The sequence below is a fragment of the Maylandia zebra genome, linkage group LG7 (genome assembly GCF_041146795.1).
Source record: "Maylandia zebra isolate NMK-2024a linkage group LG7, Mzebra_GT3a, whole genome shotgun sequence".
Classification (NCBI taxonomy): domain Eukaryota; kingdom Metazoa; phylum Chordata; class Actinopteri; order Cichliformes; family Cichlidae; genus Maylandia; species Maylandia zebra.
Window position 1 is genome coordinate 46,930,638 of NC_135173.1, and position 7,903 is coordinate 46,938,540.

Genomic DNA, 7,903 nt, shown 5'->3' on the forward strand with positions numbered 1-7,903 from the left:
CAAGATCTGAAGGACCAAACTAGCGGCGCTTTAAATGTGATTAAACAATGATGAATCCACACACACACACACACACACACACACACACACACACACACACACACACACACACGCACGCACGCGCGCGCGCGCTATTTCACCTTCATTTAGAATGTTAGTGCTTATGTTTACACACCTCTTCCCTATCTGCAGATTTAACGGGCCTCACAGAAGCATGGGATGGATTTTATGACTAATTTATGACCAAACACAAACAACTGAATATCATGACACCTTCTTATTAATCCTCCGCACTCAGCTGTTGGTTTATTCGGCAGAAATTTCACCATCACAGGAGAAAACTGTTACTTCATAATAAAAGAAGAGAGTATATTTTTTTCTGACTGCTCCTTTAAAACCCAAACCCTTGAAAAACCTCGTTCGAAGCCAGGGAGCCAAGGCAGTATCAGTACCTAACCTTAAAGACTATAAGTACTAATTTGTGGCAGCATCGTGATGAAAAGCTTCATGAGAGCAAAATGTGTGTCAGAACTGCTGATTGCGTTGTTTGAGTGACCGGACTTAAGTTTCACCGACTGATGACTCATTTGCTGCTGAGTAACGTCCACATCCTCACTCAGCCACCACTAGCCTCCCATGTCTTTCAGTTTCTTGCATAAGGATGAAGAGTTACAAACTCTAGCCTAATCCACTATGGTTTCACCCTCCATAGCCACACATGGGCCTGTGGTCTGCCACCCGCTCTGAGTCTTTTTTGGCTGTCTTGTTATCCACTCCCCTCCTCACCGTCGACCTCGTGAATGAGTTTACCCTTGTTCCACTAGAAGAAACGAAGATAAGGTATCCGAGCCTCCATGGCAACGCTGGGCTGAGCGGTATATTGTGTATATATATATACGTGTGTGTGTGTGTGCGCGCGCGAAGGCATGCATGTTCATGTACAGGGCTCTACTTTTACAACCTGAGCGGAGCTGCGCGCACAGGAGTGCTGGTTGGTGGTGGTGTGATGGTGGCGGTGAGCTTGGGGCTGACACATTTCTGCTAACAATCACATCACACACAAGGACCCACATTCCAACTTCCTGATCAACAGTCGTCGTCCTCCTCCCCCCACAGGCACAGCGCTGGGGGCAGCAGTGCAGCAGACTGTATTCAGATCTAGGAGAGCTAAGATTTTATGTTTTTTTTATGAGGATGTTTACTCAAAACCATACTGACTGTGAGTTTTACTTTTGGAAACCTCTCTTAAATTGAACACATATATTAAAGCAGGTAAGGATTGACAGTTAGATCGAATATTGGAATAATTTAGATTAACGTGACTGGAAATAAATCGATTGCAGCACATCTGGATCTAGTTCATCTTCACGTGTAGCTGGGCTGTAATCTTATGTGCGCCTCTGTAGCGGCTATACTTCATGTCGTGTATTCTACTGCCCCCTAGTGATCCTTTTATGAGTTCACCATAATAGGTTTTGATGCTGAAATTTATTAACTCACGAAGATTGTTCTGAAAAAGAGAAAATTATTTGATGAGCAACAGTTCTGTGGGCAGAAGTATCTTGTTGACATTAGAGGTCAGATGAGAATGGCTAGACAACCAAAATATGCAGAAGAGCATCTCTGATTGCACAACACTGAAATCTGCAGCAGCGGAAGATCACATCTGCTGTCAGCTAAAAACAGGAAACGTAGTTTTTATCAATTCATGAAATTGAATATTAGACAATTAAAAAAAAAAAAACGTTGCATGATCTGATGGATCTCAATTTCTGCTGTGACATTTGGATATTTGGACCATAATTTGGCATCAGCAACATGAAAGTGTGGATCCTGCTTTGTATTAGATGTTCAGGCTCCTGCTTGTGGTGACCTTAATAGCATTTGGCCCATGTTTAAACATGGATTTCTGAATACTGTTGCTGACCATGTCCATACTTTTATGACCAGATGTACCCATCTTCATATGAGTGTTTCCAGCAGAATGATACACCATGTCACAAACCTCAGCTCTTCTCAGACTGGTGTGTTTGAACATGATAATGAATTCCCTGTACTCAAACAACCTCCACAGTCTCCAGATCTCGATCCAGTAGATCTCCTTTGGGATGTGGTGGAACCAGAGATTTGTATCATGGGTCTTGCAGCCAAAAATTTTTTAAAAAGTGTGTGATGCTGTTATGTCATTAATCTCTGAGGAGAGTGTGTTCACCACCTTGTTGAATACACTAGTAAGGTGGGCATTGACCTGAATGTAAAGTTTAAGTACAGAAAATACTAAATGTATTCAGTTTCATAATTTAATTGATGATTTAATTTAGCAGCAATAGTTAGCAATAGGCCACACAATGTGTTAGGAAGTGAATAAAATGAAGCACGCACATAGGAAACTCATATTTTTAATCAAATATGTACGTATCCATGTAGTTAGTATAAAAATATTCTGAATAGTTATACAAATTACATTTAAAGTGTTGCATCAGAACATAGTGAAGACTGTTGATAGGCTGTGTGATCTTGTGAACTTACAAATTAATAATAATAATAATGGATTGCATTTATATAGCACTTTTTGGGACCCTCAAAGTGCTTTACAATTCCACTATTCATTCACACACTGGTGGAGGCAAGCTACAATTGTAGCCACAGCTGCCCAGGGGCAGACTGACAGAAGCGAGGCTGCCGTATCGCACCATCAGCCCCTCTGGCAATCACCAGTAGGCGGTAGGTGAAGTGTCTTGCCCAAGGACACAACGACCGAGACTGTTCAAACCAGCAACCTTCCGATTACAAGACAAACTGCCAGCTCTTGAGCCACGATCGGCAAATTAAAGAAAAGGGCAATAAAGAAAAGCTTTAAGGTTTTATAGCAACAAAGCAAATATGCACAGTGCAACTTCAGATTAACTTGTGATTAAAGTTACATCCTTAAACCTGGTGTGCATTATACTGCTTTGAATCTGAGTTGTCAAGATATTTGTCACACACACACACACACACACACACACACACACACACACACACACACACACACACACACACACACACATGTATATATTCAAATACGGACCAGACACAGTCATCTGACTGCCTACAAATCTGCGGTAATGAGAATAGGAGTCGTGTAGGGTGGTCTGCTCCAACATGGGCGCATTGACAAACCTGGAGGTCTGTTGGCCATCACGTCTCACTTCGGTGAGGTCAAAGCACCTTCAATTCTGACACGTTCAAATGCACAAATTATGACTGTCAAATCCACAAGTTGTGCATTAGGTACTTCCTTTGGCCTGTCTGAACCCTTGGTATGTCCAAGAATGGTCTGAAATACTGGTAAGTTATTTTCAAGCCCACAAGAGGGATAAAATATACCATTGAAAAAAAAACAAACCCCGAAACACTGCTGCATATTAAATGCATGTGTTGTGTTTAAGGTTTCTTACTCTGAGTGTGACTGGGCTGACAATTGCACCAAATCTATCCCCATAGGATGTCCATTTCACACTTTGCCTCTCCAAAACATGAAATGGACACGTATGCAGAAGTTGCATTACTCCATGCAGTAAACTGCAGTAACAGCAGGGTGGAGATAATATATTTAAAGCAATGAAGTTGGTAGTAAGCAAAAAATGTATGTAATACATTCCAGGGTCCTTAATCATCAGAAACCATTAAGCTAGGTGGCAAATGTGCATATACATGTAAATGTGTTACAGTTTTTTACAGACGCTAGGACACATTTCTCAATACTTAGGTCACGTTTGCAAAACTCCTCACACAGTGAGCACAACAGAAGTCTATGTGGGCTAAACTGAGGATCAGTTATCATTGTTTTGGCACAAAATGCATTCAATGACTACATCTCTCAAATTTCATGAATTATCTTCTCACTCAGACACAACAACTGCCAAAAATCTTTGTACGGACAGGACATTTTGCATGTGCTTACACACTGTTTTCAAAACTGTTAAACTTATGGCCAAAACAATAACACAATGCAAAACTTGAAAAGACAGCAAAATTCAACAACAATATTTTATTGAAACATATTTTAAATCTAAAAATGCAGTTTAACCAGCCACAGCTGATTCTCATTGTAGATGAACATCTACACAGGTGTTACTCCTTCAATTTTTCAACTCCTTCAATTCTGGCATGCCAGAAGATTCTTTCCTAGGTGTGTTGCCCTAGATGACATAAGATGTGATGTGGATGAGAACCTGTGGCCAAATGGAGAAGACCGAGTAGATTAGCATTACTATTGTATGTGTATCAGTGGATGGTGTGTATACAAATTCTTGTATTTTGGGATTACTTAGTGCAAAAAAAATAAAAAATTACATAAACAAATATTAACTAATTCTGCATGATGTCTGATTCATTCCAGTAACATATATTGAAATTATAAACAGAGATGTGTCCTTGTTTTACACAAGAAAACACTGTGTAATGCTACATGTTGTTAGTGTTTTTTAGGTCATTGTTTTGTGGGTGACAAAGTGTGTTTGTCGGCTGTCAACCTTTGCTAGTGTTCTGGAAGAATGAGTTTATTTGAGACCTGAATGAAGTGTTTTGGTAGTTGTAGTGCATTTTGAATGTGAAATGAACTGCTTTGCCAAGCTGACGGTCAGTTAGGAGGATTGTGTGAAGAGTTTTGCAAAAGTGACCTAAGTATTGAGAAATGTGTCCTAGCGTCTGTAAAAAACTGTAAAAGTGTCGGTTTAAATGCTTCCCTGTGTTTATTTTCATGTTGGTTTAAAAAATATATCTCCCTCTGCTGTTACTGCAACTTACTGCAACTTTTTCATGCATGTCCATTTCACGTTTTTTAGAGGCAAAGTGTGAAATGGACACGGTGGACCGGCATGTCTATTATATGCCTTGCTGTGATATTGGGTTGCTCATTCATACAACATCAAAGTAACAGATGAGCATTCAAACGACAGAAAAGTTTCACCTTTTTCAGTAGAAATTTCTTCATTTTTTATTTTTATTTATTTATTTTTACAGCTGGTCCATATAGTTTAAAAAACAAAAAACAAAAAAGGAAGAAAATAATTTTAAAAAAGGAAAAGCTAAGCAAAAACTTTCTTTTATTATTAGAGCACAGTGAGCTACTTTTTCACACTTTTACACATTTCTTACCTACAATTTAGTCCCAAAGAGTCGTGCTGTCAGACTTCTTCTTCTTCATCATATAGAAAAACTGAGACGAGCTGCTGAAATAGAACCTTTTTCTTATATGAAGATAATTAAGGGATTTAATGTGTAGTTAAACTTCTTTACACTGGCAGAAAGGGGCATTTCACTAGTCTGGCCCACTTAAGGTCAAAGTGAGCTGTATGTGGCCCATGATGTAAAATGAGTTTGACATCCCTGGTGTAGAGTCTTTATATGCCAGTATAAAGTACACTGAGATGACTATTGTGAACGTGCTATATAAATGAGATACATATCAAAGTTTAATCTGAGATAATCTACAAGGAGAATCTGACGATTTTACAAGCACTCCAGTTATTCACAGCACATACAGTATGCACATAGATAATAGAAACACTCTGTATGCAGCACAAAGACAGGTCGCAGAGTCAAAGCAACAGAAAGCAGAACAAGTAAGAAAATGTTGCAAGTTAAAAACAACGTTGGTGTTAAGGGGTCATATAGCACAGGGCACTTTTTAAAAAATAATATATATATATTTTTAAAATAATCAAAGGTAATTTGGAAAATAATACGGTAATCATTCTTTCCACGAGGGGGTGGTAAAGACACCTAAATGCTGTGAAGAAGAAAAAGAAGAAGAAGAAGAAGAACTGATGATACTGGTGGGAGAAGAAGTGTGGGATACAAGAGCATGAGTTTGAACTCTGCAGGGAGCACAAAGTCAACTTGTTTCTTCTTTTGGAAGACTCTTGTTTACTTTGAATCTAATACTAGAATCACAAGACATTTTTATGCTATGTTGATTCATCATAGGGTACTTTTTTCATATTAACAGTTATTGTGAAATTGCAGATAAATAAGTATCAGTATCAGATTATGTTCTAACTCTTTCCCTCTGGTACGGGCCACAAGCACAGTTTCTAGCCATAGGTCGTCACCCTGATGAACACTTAGGACACTCACATTTGCTGTATATTCTGCTTGCACATATATATATATATATATATATATATATATATATATATATATATATATATATATATTAGGGGTGCAACGATACACAAAATTCACGGTTCGGTTCGGTTCGATACTTTGGTGTCACGGTTCGATATTTTTTCGATACAAAAAAATGTTCATGCATTTTTAATTTGTCATTTATTAAAATTATAAATATATATTTTAACTCAAAAGTACAGTTTTTAAATTTAACCCTAACCCTTGTGCGTGTTTTTTATTTTGACAGCGAATGCGCACCTGCGGACCACTTATGTGCAGCCCTGGTTATTTAGCTCATCATATCGCAGCCACAGAAATTCTTTTGTCCATGAAACCATAAAGCTGCACTTTCTTTTTGCCTTATAGTCTGATTTGTCATAACTTCTCCGTTTTGTGGTAAGCTTTTCTTTGGCTGTCACTTCTTCACCCTGACCTGTCTTATTTGGCTCAGCAGAACTGAAATGCTTTTACACACGCACTCACATAAGCTCAGCGATTCTCTGCGCGATCAACCTCTCACATGTTTAAGCTGCGGGAGATTTCACTTGTCATGTTTGCATAGTAAGCTAACGATTAATAAGACGATGTCAGAGGAATTGGTGCACAAATTATCATCACTCACAGATCAGTGCTGTCGCTCTCTATACACAGTTCGCACGATTGCAAAGTGAAAGCAAAAAAACAAGCGCAAATTCAAACGCGACTTCAATATGTCACATATTGACAGTGGCTCACCGATGCCAATGACATAATTACCCAGCTACATTTCTGAAAGAATGCAAAAGCATTGACATATATTTTTCCTACAATAGCCCGACGGGCAGGGCAGAGATAGATTTTGGTAGCCCGACTGAAAAAAATCGCTAGCTCCAGGACGTCGGGCTAGCGATATTGCGAGCCCTGTATCTGATTGAGGAATCACTCATCTTTGGAAAAGAGAGTTTATTACAGAGAAATGTCTCTTTCCAAAATAAAAGCTATACTATCCGCTTCTTCTGATTTTATCTGTTTTGATTTTATATACTGTTGTTTGTTTGTTTGTTTGTTAATTAGTTAGTTAGTTTATTTGCTTGTTTTATTCAATTTTAAATCATGCTTTTTATTTGTTCTTGTTTCTAATGTCTCTGTAAAGCACTTTGAATCACCTTGTTGTTGAATTGTGCTATACAAATAAACTTGCCTTGCCTTGCCTTCTTCTGGGCTATATTCTCAGCAGCATAAGGAGAATCATGTGCTAACTGTCTAAATGACTCGGCTAAAGTTAGTAGCATGCTTGTTGTTTTGGTCTTTGCACTAGGATGATGTCGGTGTAAATGTGCAGTCATATTCGTTGTGTTCCCACTAGTGCTTTCAGGTTAATCTCGTTGAAATGACCTTAACGCCACAACACGGCAAATCTCCGTTAACGAGCTACCGCCGATCACTCCGTGCATGGGGCTAGATGGCCAACACGTTAACGAGCTAACTGCGCTAACACACTAGTTCACACCAATGTAATTGAGCATTGCATGGCACATCCAACATACTGTTTTACTTTAGTCCATGACTCGCTTACCTTCAGGGTCATACGTCACATGAAAACCAAAATAATTCCAAACGCCAGATCTGAATGAGGTTCAATTTGCCTGTTGCAAGGAGAGCTTAACTTCTGTCTCGCTAGCTTGCCCTGCGCTCTTCCTTCTGACTATGCTGTCTGTGTTGAGCGCTCAGTGGATCTGCGCTCGACAGTGCAGCCTAGGCGGAGTAG